The sequence below is a fragment of the Bactrocera latifrons genome, unplaced genomic scaffold (assembly GCF_001853355.1).
Source record: "Bactrocera latifrons isolate USDA-ARS-PBARC rearing strain unplaced genomic scaffold, ASM185335v1 scaffold_1, whole genome shotgun sequence".
Taxonomy (NCBI): domain Eukaryota; kingdom Metazoa; phylum Arthropoda; class Insecta; order Diptera; family Tephritidae; genus Bactrocera; species Bactrocera latifrons.
The window spans coordinates 177221-191026 of NW_017534407.1; positions in this window are offsets into that span (position 1 = coordinate 177221).

Here is a 13806-nt window from a genome sequence, read left to right on the forward strand (position 1 = left end):
TGAATATTTACAAATTCTTCCAAGTTCAACAGAGAATTTAACATATCGAATTCCATCTAGTTAAATTGTCTAATGTAGGCATTCGGATACCTTCACCAAAATTTTCATTACGAATCTTTTTTCGAAGAAAACGTGCCGCCTCTCTACACTTTGTTAATTATGTTGAAACAGTTTTATATACATCATGTGCAGCTAGTTGGAGCGTATGTACAGCACATCTTACCACCGACAATACCGAATTCAATCTAGTGTGAATTTGTTCATATTCATCATCATCCGTGGTTTCACTTTCTTGAAGTAACTCTGAAGTTTTCACAACGTTCGCTCCATTATCGGTAGTAGAAGAATATATTTGTGCCGCGTTTATACCAAATTTATGGAAATTTTTTAAGATTTCTTCCTTTAGAAACAGTRCAGTGTGTCTTTTTTTCAATTCCACCATCCCAATAGTAAAMATTTTTATTTGAAAATTATCAATAACTTGAACGTTAATTCCCAATATACTTTTTTCCATTCGTGAAGCAATGTCCAACTTTATGCAAATCATTTTGTTTCGTAGTAAATCAGATAGTTTGATTTTCATTTGTTCGKCACACGTGCCAAGTCTTTCAATTATATTCYTTGAGTTTACTGTTATATTAAATTCGTGTTCATAAGGCTCTATAATTTTTTTAAAATACTGTTCATCATCAAAAAGCCTAAATGGTATGGCTTTAAYAGTAATCAGCCCCACACAGCACTTAAAAAAATTACTTTGATTMAATTTTATTTTTACTTTTCTCAATGTTTCCGATGACTCAATTTGTACAAAATTATGTTTGTGAACTAAAGTGTAATGTCTTTTTATGTTGTGCAAAACTTGACCTTTAAATTGTGTTTTTGCATAAAAGGCACATCGATTGATTTGTTTCACTGTCGTACGATACTTACTTTGTTTTGTCAATTTTTGAAAACCTGCCCATTTTTAACTTATAAAATTTTAACCTAACAAAACTGCAATGCGTCTTAATCCAAAATGACAATTGAAAAAACGCCGAGTATGGAAAAACCCATGACAAAAAAAAAACAATCATTGTATAGAGAAATTATCTTAGAGAACAGTATTTTTGCATCGTCTTCCTGATTAAAATTATTTACCTACTCACAATACAACTTAAATTAACGGTTAATCATGCATGTACCCAAAACTGTTAATATTTACACCAACAATAATTAAACTTTAACATAAATTTATAAATATACATACYCTCTAAGAGAATAAGAAATTGCTCAAGTGCACTCTCTGCTGCATTACTGACTTTATCAGCGATACAAAATACTGAGTGCTGAAACCTGAGATGAGAAAAAGAAACTTAGCGCTCTTGTGAGGAGTATTATTTTGAGGAGCACGTACGTTTGCGGTARATATTAGAGCGAAAAGATAAKATAAGTATTAAAGAGAAATATTCTAGAAGAGCACTCTTTCCTTTGAACTCACAATTGAGGAAATCAAAATTTATTGCTCCTCAATTGTGTTGTATTGAGGAGGAAGATAAAAATGTTACTCCTCAGTGATGAGTATTTGCGAACTCTGCATGGTTTCTATGAAAGAGACTTACGAAAAAATGATATTTATACTTGAACAAATTGAATACAGTAAACACGTTTGGAAAATTTGTGGTGATTTCAAAGGAGTTGTACTTTTACTTGGACTACAGCTTGGTTATACGAAATTTCGCTGGTTTATTTGTGAATGGGACAGTAGAGACAGAAAAAGTCGCTATACAAGAAAGTGTAGCCCAAGCGTGAATTACTAGCCATAATTAGCCATAAAAATGTTAAGAATGATCCTCTACTGAACCCTGATGACATATTTTTACCACCATTGCGCATAAATCTTGGTCTGATAAAAAAACATTTGTAAAAGCTACGCCTAAAGATGGAGATGGATTTTTATATCTAAAAGAGAAATTCCCCCAGCGAGGCGAAAAGCAAAAAGGGAGTATTTGTAGGCCCACAAATACGGCAATTGATGAAGGATAAGAGCTTTGAAGAAAAACTGAATGATCAGGAAACACTCGCCTGGAAATGTTTTATGAATGTTGTTCAAAATTTTCTAGGTAACCATAAAGCGGAAAATTACAAAGATTTAATAAATGAACTTATGATATCATTTAAAGCTTTGGGATATAATATGTCCTTGAAAATACATATGCTGGACTCTGTGCTGTGAGTGACGAACCAGGTGAGACATTTCCTTAATGGAGAAGCGTTATCAAGGGAAATGGAGTCCAGAAATGCTAGCAGACTATTGTTGGAGACTTAAAATGGACCTAGCGGAAGCCAAATATTCAAGAAAAACATAAGTATCTATTAGATATTAGGAAATAATTCTGTAAGTGTGGCTGATTTTTTTACTTTTTACGAAAATATATGTTTTGATGTCACAAGAAGACATGATGTGTACAATTTTTTTCATTAAAATATTATTATTTGGTGGCCCTAGTATATTCAAAATTTGATATAAATTTGTATGTCACAAAAAAAATACAAATTTGTTGACCAGTGAAATTTGCCGAAACCGAATAGATCATAGAAAATCATGGTTTCTTTGACTGGGGTAAAGGTACCTAGCTTTGGTTCGTCATTAATTTGTTCCACACGGTCAAACCTCAATCAGGAATATTACACTTTAAACGTCTACATTTATAATTCCTCTAAACGGCCGAGTTTCTGAGCAGAAAATTCAACAGATTCAAAGCATTTTCAACAAAATGCGCCGTCACATCGAGAACAGCTTTTTGACCCAATACGAAATGAGGGTCGAGCGAAGCACGCGAAACACATTCTTTAAAGAACGTGGATTTTCGAAATAAAGATGAACGATTTGTAAAAGGTGTTCAGGCGTAAGTCTTTCCATGATGAAATGCCAAACAATTGTGAACAAAAACAACATGACAACTTGCCACGATTCACGCGTGATCTATCAAGAAGAGGCTATTGAATAAAGTTGTTGGATCACCCGTTACAATGAAAGTGTTAGCATCTGTTTGTAATTGCTGTGTAGGCAGCCTAACAATCAAATTTTACTCCTCCAATGATTAAGTATTCACTCACTTAAACATTTCTATTAAGAAATTCTCGCACGTACCGAGTCACCGTTACACAACAAATTGACAGATACATGTTAAGCTACTAGAAGTTGAGCCAAAAATTCTGCAGAAACGTGCAAATGGATAAAGCAGACACTTTTGGTTTTATTGTGTCTGTGAATTGATGTAGAAAATACGATTCTGTGACCATATTAGCAAAGTAAATTGTGAAAACATTTTTTTTTTTTTTTTGAAATTGATGATGACTATTCGGAATTGATATAAATTTGGGTACCAAACCTGTGGTTGTTTCGCCTTCTGAATTTAGCTCGCCTTCAAACGGCTACCCAGAGGATACTTGGTCAAAGACCGGAAGTCGTGAGCTGCTTGAGTCATATGTAACTTTTCTCACTCGCGTGAGCTTCTACACATGGCTCCATCCTCAAACTCGGCTAAATCGCGTTAGCGGTGTCTACGCCAAAAAAATAGTTTCTTTCGACATATACTTTTTTTAATTCAAATTTGAATATTTCAGTTTATACAATATGAATAACAAAATTGTGTGTAAATACCAGTAAACTGAAATTGATGTAAATCTATGCAAAACGAAAAACCCTCGGTATGGTGGGGAGCCACACTTAGACAGTAATGTACTGTCGTTTGTGAAACCAGACGAAAATGCTGCGAAGCTGTAAATCTACTGCTACGTTTATGCCAGCAATCCGTTGAAAGGCGCTGCAGTAATCAGGAAGTCTTAAACTGGAGCTGATGGCAAAATTTTTTGGAGTACTCCCCGTTTAGAATCGATTAAGACAATTTGCACGTTGTCTGAGATGTTTTCGCCACCGTATAGGCATAGTTCCCTTATCAGTTCTTCTCCGCCGTGTTTGAAAAGCTCGGCCGGCAAACCATCGGCCCTCGCCGCTTTGTTGTTCTTCAGACGGGTAATTGCTATTCAAACTGCTTCATGGTCGACAATGGAACGTCTGCTCCATCGCTATCGATTGAGGAATCGCGTTCGCCTTCTCCTGGCGTTGTACATTCATTGCCATTCAGCAGGCTGGAGAAGTATTCCCTCCATAATTTAAGTATGCTCTGAGCATCGGTCGCTAGATCACCTTTGGGGGTTCTACAAGAGTATGCTCCAGTCTTAAAACCTGCTGTTAGGCGCCGCATTTTTTCGTAGAATTTTCGAGCATTACCCCTGTCGACAAGCGTGTTAGCTTCTTCATACTTATGCCTTTCGGTCTCTTTTTTTCAGTCTGCAAATGCGTCCTTTCCTCTTCAACTTTTAGTATCTATCCCATCCCGCACGTATTGTGGTCGATCGTAACGTTGCGAGGTAAAGTAGTCTGTTTTCTCTCTGCTGTGACACGACACTCCTCGTCAGAGCAGCTGTTCTTTTGCATTTTCCGAAAATCAATGTTCCGTCGCACAGTTCCCTTATACCGAGTTGTTGACGAGTGCTCTCAGAGAGCAGTTCGGCTGTCGTTTGTGATTGCAGCTTCTCGACATCGAGCCTTCCTTGTATTAGGTGAGCGTACGTACGTCCAGAACACTGGTGACGTTTCTTTCGTCTATCGCAACATTATCGATATGGTTGGTGGCTGTTCGATCCGGAGAATCTCATGCTGGAATTTAGTACTACAGATAACCATATGTCGGGTCCCGGCGAAGTCAATTAGCCTCAGTCCTATCTGTAAATACACATTTCTAAAAACAGACTATAAAATATATAATTTTGAATCACTACATACAGGAACAACAAATATAATGCAAACTAAACCTTTACTCTGCACCTGACCCACAACATAAACATTGACTTCACACAGCAGCAGGTGCGAAAACACGTCCCTTTTACATACAGAAAATTATTCACATAAAATTATCGGAATAGAGGCATAAACTGTTGCGTATCACACGAATGTTTGTACTAAAATATTTACCTGGTAGAATCGCACATGTTACACATTTCATAAACATGCGAATACTCATTTACTTCGTCGGTGTTTACCCTGCGTTAGTTAGATTCCTATGTAAAACTGGACCATGCACTTTGCATTCACATAGACACTGTATTCATATTTTATGCAAGCAACTATGTGAAATGATATGAGACCAAAGGCGTCCCTAATATAAACGTGAGGAGGGTACTATGTGTATATAAAATAATCTATATTCTAATGTATTAAACAAAGAACTAGATTTGACAGAAGCCAGATATTCCTTGAGATGTCGTCACACAAACATTAAATAATCAATAGTCACAAAGATTGACAAGGCGATATATCACAATTCGAAACACATAAGGAAGAACTAAGTGCGGGTAAAACCAAATGTTCCATAATCTTGCAAATTGTAGGAATCAAAGCCGCGGAAATACCCTTAGGTGTTTTAAAACTGTTGAAGAATAATTCAAAATTCATTGTTCGACGAAATTGGGAATGGGCTACAATCAACTTTATATACAAGTATTATTATATTATTATTATTATTATTGAAAGGTTTTAACGGGTGATCCACGTAGATAATCATGGAACAGTTATAAATGTATGTATATGTGCAGAATATAATTATAAGATGGGCTCCAACGAATATTACGAGTATGTTAATAGGTAAATCCATTATAAAGAATGTCGATGAAGTGACTCAATTGCATACTATGTAGAAAGAATGTGACCTTTTCAAATAGAGTATCGTATAAAAAATTTAAATAATATATATGCACGTAAATATTAAAATTAAATCCAATTAGGGCTCATGAGCTTTTTTCGAGGATTACGAAGTGTGGAAAATCTTTTATTTACATTTGGACAAATTTTATGCTTGAGACTTGGAAATAATAGCTTTTCGAGTCTCTTTCTTTATAATACAAATCCCTAAATTGACTTTTTTTAAATCAAATTATATAAATGGAAACTATTCTATCGAAAACCTAAACGAAGCACAAAACTTTCCGTTTTTATGGACAGTTTGAAGGATAGTATCCCAACGATTTCTCATCTTTCGCAAATACAAAAAATCTATCAAGTAACGACATCTGCTGTAAAAATACGAATACTTTTTCGACTACCCAATACAAGGTGCGTTCCAAAGTAAACAGGAGTAAAGTAAACTTTTGAACCTAGCGCCCCCTGGTGGCGTCGTCTGTGCATCGACTGATGCGTTAGAATCTGCCATCTTTATCGATTGTCCAGTGAGAATTTCATGACGTTCTATTCATCATTGGAAGTGACGTTATTGCGTTTTAAGTGTCGGTATGTTTGTGTTATCGGTGCGAAAATGAGCATCGAACAAAGAGCCAACATTAAATTTTGTTTTAAAATTGGTAAAACTTTTACCGAAACGTTTCAATTGATGAAAGAAGTTTATGGCGATGATTGTCTAACCCATAGCAGAGTGCACGAGTGGTTTCAACGTTTTCAAAGTAATCGTGAGGACGTAAATGACGATCAACATGTGGGCCAATCAAAATCCGTGATCACCGGAAATTCCAACGAAACCGTGCGTGAATTCATCAGAAATCAGCCGAAATCATCATTGAAATTCATGGAAATGGAATTGAACATGTCCAAAGCATCGATTTAACGCATTTTGACTGAACATTTGGGTTTACGAAAAGTGTGTGCACGGTTTGTTCCGCTCAAATTTTCTTTCGACCAAAAATTGCTCAGAATCCAACATCCGAAAGACGATTATTTGACCGAAAAATCACATTTTAACCATTAACCACACCCCGTATTCACCTTTTATGGCACCGTGCGACTTCTTCCTTTCGGAAAAATGCATTTGCCCATGAAAGGAAAGTGTTAATTAGACGTAGAGGATATTCAAAAGGCTTGCACCGGCATACTGGCGGCCATACCGGCCAACGAGTTAAAACACTCGTTCGACATGCTTTTGGACCGTTCAAAAAGCTGTATTGAAGCAGAAGGAGACTCCTTTAAATAAAATAAATTGAATTTGCCGAAAAAACCATTTGTTCGGTTCACTTTGGAATTTTAGAGTGTTTATAAACTCGGTCAGAATTCGAGATGTTTAAATCAAATTAAATTATCTTCTTCTTCTTTACTGGCGAGACACCGCTTACGCGATTATAGCCGAGTCAACAACAGCGCGCTAGTTGTTTCTTCTCTTCGCTACGTGGCGCCAATTGGATATTACAAGCGAAGCCAGGTCCTTCTCCACTTGGTCCTTCCAGCGGAGTGGAGGTCTTCCTCTTCCTCTGCTTCCCCCAGCGGGTACTGCGTCAAATACTTTCAGAGCTGGAGTGTTTTCGTCCATTCGGACAACATAACCTAGCCAGCGTAGCACCATATAGCAGGACGGGTATTATGAGTGACTTATAGAGTTTGGTTTTTGTTTGTCGAGAGATTACTTTGCTTCTCAATTGCCTACTCAGTCCGAAGTAGCACCTGTTGGCAAGAGTTATCCTGCGTTGGATTTCCAGGCTGACATTGCTGGTGGTGTTTACGCTGGTTCTAAGATAGACGAAATTATCTACAACTTCAAAACTATGACTGTCAACAGTGACATGAGTGCCAATTCGCGAGTGCGACGACTGTTTGTCTGATGACAGAAGATATTTCGTCTTGCCCTCGTTTACTGGCAGACCCATTTGCCTTGTTTCCTTGTCCAGGAGAAAGCAGAACTAACGACGCGGGTGTTGAGGCCGATGATATCAATGCTCAATGTCAGTTCACACTGCCGTATTAGTTTTGCGGGGATACCAAATTCAGACATCACTCCTGATAAGGTCCAATCAGTTTGTTGGCGGTGGGCTTTAAATCTTTCACACAATACCCTCGATAGAACCGTATATGCAATGTTGAGGAGGCTTATCCCACGGTAGTTGGCGCAGATTGTGGGGTCTTCTTTTTGGAGGATTGGGCATAGCACACTTAAATTCTAATCGTTGGGCATGCTTTCGTCCGACCATATTTTACAAAGAAGCTGATTCATGCTTCTTATCAGTTTTTCGCCATGTTTGAATAGCCCGGCCGGGGAATCGGGTTCGCCTTCTCCTGGCGTTCTGCGTTCACTGCCATTCAGCAGGCTGGAGAAGTGTTCCCTCCATAATTTAAGTATGCTCTGGGCATCGGTGACTAGATCACCTTTGGGTGTTTCTTCACGGTCTGGCAATTTACGAATTTGTACTCCCCGAAATGAACTTTGGCTTGGTAAGTGATCTTAAACTTAAAAATTATTTAATGTATAATTCATCTACATATTTATTTTAGAAATCAAATAAAATTACTTTTATTCTCATGTTAATGTATTTCAGATGCCTTCTAGAAGACATTGAAAATGATCATCATGCGATCAAATAAAGAATTATACTCGTATTTCCAAATATCCTGGTTCACAGTAGTGTCCTTTTCTACATTGATGGGTGTAAGAACAGAACAGTCCGACTTTTCACAAATTCTGATACACGGCTTAAAATGCTTACTGGTACAGCGAGGACAAATTCACAGCCTCCGTTTTTATGCATCACACTCTACTCGGTTTAAGTTAAGTTTTTTTTTTTTGTAACTACCAAAAGGAAACGTCGGAGACCCCATATAATGTATACATATATAAATAATCAGCATAACCAGCTGTGTCTATTTTGCCCGTCCGTCTGCCTGTATATATGTTAGCTAGTCCCTTAGTTTTTTAAAATATCGATCTGAAATTGTAAACAAGCCTTTTTCTCAAGAAGCTGTTCATTTGTCGGTACTGCAAATATCGATTCACTTTAACATTTAGCTGTCAGACAAGCTGAACGATCGAAATCGAATGCTTCTATGAAATGCTTTTTCATTTGACGAGATATTTTCGAGATATTTTGCACTTTGCATGGATTATTATCCAAGGCAACGGTGCAATCTCTGCAGAAATTGTTCAAGTTCAATCATTATAGCATAAAACTGCCATAAAAACTGACACTCGGTACAACCGGAATTAAAGGTTGTTTTATACTGTTGCAACATGTTGCTAGATAATACTATTTTTGTATGTAATATGTCCTAAAACACGTTCCTCTAATTTGTTATGTCCTGGCATTTTGCAGAAGTCAAACTTGGTCTTACTGGGAAACCAGAGCCCCTTATAGGTAGTGTGATAAAGAATTTTCGTGATGCATAAAAATCTTCAAATATTGTGGCTGCTGATAAGTCTATAGTCAAATTTCATGGAAAACTGATTATAAAAACGTTTATCCCAGCAAAAGTAAATCACTTAGTTTATATAATAATATTGGGCTTAAGTTGACAGTTTTACAACTCCAATAACATCTTATTCGACATTTCCTTGTACGAGCAGAATCAACCACACAAACCATAGGTCCTCGAAGACATTTAGTCTTCTCTAGCAACCGAAGATCTTCAACAGCTCCTTTTGATCTTAGTTTACAAAAATTAAAAGAAATTAGCAAGATACAAGTAGACTGGTTATTAGCTAGAAAAGCCAAGCAAAACATGCTGTTAAATATTTACACATCGCTTCCTTAAAACTACTTAAATGTCAATAATTGATTTTTGTTTTTCAGATATTCAAAGCGAGTGCATCATATTTTCTACTACTTCGAGATATTGACGAACCCTGAAGGAGGTTTATACAAAATAAAAATTCTATTCTTCTAATTTTCAAACAATGGGTTTGTTTAAGTAATAATAAAATACATGCATGTTCATATATGTATATTTAATAATCAAACTCGTTTGATTGCTTTTATTATCTTCACCTGCATGTTTATACATTTGTAACTATTTTCAAAATGTAGGGCTGATCACAAATTTTTACATTATTCAATTATACCTCAGAATATATTTAAATATAAGGGGGGACCTCACAGAATCTTCAAATGTAATGGAGAAAAATTATTATCATTACAAAGAACATACTTTATCATTTATTTTTAGAAGACTATCTTTTTCAAATGTTGGCCGCGACTACATCTCAGATGGTCCATCCGTTGAGTTCAAGTCTCGATGAAGTTCGAGCATTATCCGTACAAATGGTAACTGGCGAATGACACACATTATATTTTGCTTCAAAGAACGAACTGAAACGGGATTGTTTGATATGTGAGGACCTGTAATAAAAATATATGTAAAGAAATACAAAATAATAATGTTATTAATTTTTTTACAAATTTCTTAAATTAATACAGAAACTAACTCAATTTTTCTGTTATTTAATACAGAACTCTATCAAATGATCATAGATATAAGGCAAGGCTAACTTTATCCACTGAAATATTTGCCAAAATAATTTAATTTTTATTTAAATATTCTGAGCAAATTTTGGTCGGCAGTCAATTTGTGCGGTAAAAACCGTGCACACACCTTTCGTAAGCCAAATGTTCGGTCAAAATGCGATAAATCGATGTTTTAGAGATATTCAATTCCATTTCCATGAATTTCAATGAAGATTTCGGCTGCTTTTTGATGATTTGATGCACAGTTTCGATGGAATTTCCGGTGATCACGGATTTTGATTGGCCCACATGTGGATCGTCATTTATGTCCTCACGACCACTTTAAAAACGTTGAATCCACTCGTGCACTCTGCTACGGGATAGCCAGTCATCGCCATAAACTTGTTTCATCAATTGAAACGTTTCGGTAAAAGTTTTACCAGTTTTAAAACAAAATCTAATGTTGACTTTTAGTTCGAAGCTCATTTTCGCACCGATAACAAAAACATACTGACACTTAAAACGCAATAAGTTCACTTAGAATCAATGAAATGTCATGTCGATAAAGATAGCAGATTCTAACGCACCAGAGGACATATAATATGGATGGCGCTACCAAGGGGCGCTAGATTCAAAAAGTTTTCTTTGGAACGCACCTTGTATATTATACTCTGTAGCTACGAGCTGCAAGGGTATAAAAAACGGATTAATGTGTCTTTCAAGCTGATGTCTTGCCCGAAATCCTCGAGCCCAATCGTGAATTTATCGTGAAATTATCTCACATATATAACTATAAAACTGCCGCAAGTAGCCTTCATAGCCCTAAAAACAATTATGATTTAAATAACAAGACTTTAAATAAAGTGGAATCACATGTGTATAATTTGAATATAACCCAATGGCACTGAAACTTATGTCTCCACTAAAATATCTGTATGCATATGTGCATGTGTGCATTTGCACGTACATTAGAAAAACCCTTGAATCGAATTAGTTGATCTTTCTCAAAGTCATTTGGTTACATTTCGCTTTGCAAAAACCAGAAAATTGCGCAAATGTGGGTTTGGTATTGTCAAATGTGTCGTTAACATTTCACATCTAGATTCATTTCGCATTGTGATCATATAAATTATGCAAATCAAGAGAACAGATTGATGATTGTCAAGTGTAACATTCACCCTGAACCATGCCGTATATAAGTGAGCCCAAATCAACCCTTTCGATTGTGATAAAGAAGTACTCATTACACATGTATCGATAGCAATGAATAATTTTGACGCAAAGTCTTATCTAAGCACCGCTTAAATTTAAAAAATGTATGTTTCGAAATAGGGCCATCAGCTTGTATTGTGAAAAATAACCTTCCACTCAACTATCGATTGAAGATGATAGAAGATGCGGTGCTCAAAATAATGCAAACATACGTGTATGAATATTTTCCATCAGAGGTAATAATATTAACTAGTTTAACTATATAAAACAATCTTTCTTGAATAGTTTCCAAGTGAATTATTGGCTTAGTGTGATTGAAAAATCTGAGTAGCTTTTCTCTTCCCTTTTCCAAAGACTTTTTATGAATGCATACGCTTAACAATTGTTTTGTTATAACATAAAGTCATTTGAGTTTGGTTCAGCATTCAGCTTCAGTACTTGCAATTTATTCGTGAAAGCACCGGTATATTCAATTTTGTTCACACTTCTTAAAACCATATGCACACACACACACATAATCTTATGTACATTAGAATGACCGCTATTCCCTCAAGTTAATTATTTTTCCACATTCATTCAAGTGATCCGTATATTCTGAGTTGCTCATAGGACGTGGTGTACTGTGTTAATGCTCAGTACATTGAATCATAATTTCAATTGCATTAAAATTTTAATGGAACCTTTACTGAACATGAATTTTCGCAATAATATTGAATGATTTGTAAACACTGGTGAGACGTAAGGCTTTTCATGGCAAATGCCAAACAATACTGAACAAAAATAACATAACAGCTTGACACATCTGCTTGAATCATCCGTTATAATACATTATATACTCTTATTTTACATTTTTATATTGAAACTAATATTTTATGTGAAAATTCTAGAAAGAATATTTGATGTGAAAAAATCACATCACAATCAGTCTTTATTTAAATTGTAATCGCCCAACCCTGACTCAAGCACGGCACTTTAGTTCAAGAGCCCATTTTAATGCCACAAGGTGGCCGCTGGCATAATTTCCAAAAGCTCAAGCTCAATATTATACTCATAAAAATATTCACGCCCACACATAAAACCTCAATAAATATACGTTAAATCTCTCCACTCCTGCACACAAACACACCTGAATAGAGGAAGCTGCCGACTGGTCATAAAATGTCCTTCAGTCGCAGTCCTCGCACACACGGCACAATGCGAAGCGAGTAGGCAGTGATAATAGCAGTATTGGCATTAACAATAGACACCGTGACGTCATAGTAAGACCATCGCCATATCTTAGCATCTAGAGGTGAGCATAGTATGTGACACCTAGACTTATCGTTCAAATTAACAATGAAAATTAAGTTTCAACGTTTTCAAAGTGGTCATGAGGACATAAATGACGATCAACAAGTGGGCCAATCAAAATCCCTGATCACCGGAAATACCATCGAAACTGTGCGTGAATTCATCAAAAATTAGCCGAAATCATCATTGAAATTCGTGGAAATGGAATTGAACATCTCCAATACATCGTTTTATCGCATTTTGACCAAACATTTGGACTTTCGAAAGGTGTATGCCAGGTTTATTCCGTACAAATTGACTGTCGACCAAAAACGCCGTCTCATCGATTGACTCTTGTGACCAATTATTTGATCAAAAATCACATTTTAACCATTAACCACTCCCTGTATTCACCTGATATGGCACCGTGCGAGTTCTCCTTTTCGGAAAAATACATTTCCTCATGAAAGGAAGGCATTTTGCAGACGTAAAGGCCATTCAAAAGGCTTGCATCGGCATACGAGCTAAAACATTCGTTCGACATGCTTTTGGACCGTGTAAAAAACTGTATTGAAGCAGAAGAAGACTATTTTGAATAAAATAAATTAATTTTGCCGAGAAAACCATAGCATCCCTATTTCCTTTTTTTAAGTCCTGTTTACTTTGGCACTTTGGTACTTTGTATTAACAAAGGAAATGTAAAAATGTAAATGTAAGCCTTTGATATTAAAAATAACACTTAAACGAAAAGCAAATTTTGTTTTTGGCCCACAATTTCTGAGAAAATATGTTAGTATTGTTTAAAGAGAAATATTTTCATTCATTCCAAATCATGAGAGCATATGTCTTCCACAGAGGTATGTTTTGCAATAAGGCTATACTATTTTCGGAGTTTATTTTTTTGTCACCTGCTACCTGATTTTTATTCAGTTTACCCCGCCACTTCATAATGAAGAGACTAGATAGTAGTGATGGCCGATATTCATTCATGATGCATCGCTTTATTTCGATGCATTGATGGTTTTATTGGATTTTCTTGTTTATGTTAAACGATATTTGGCTAAATAATAG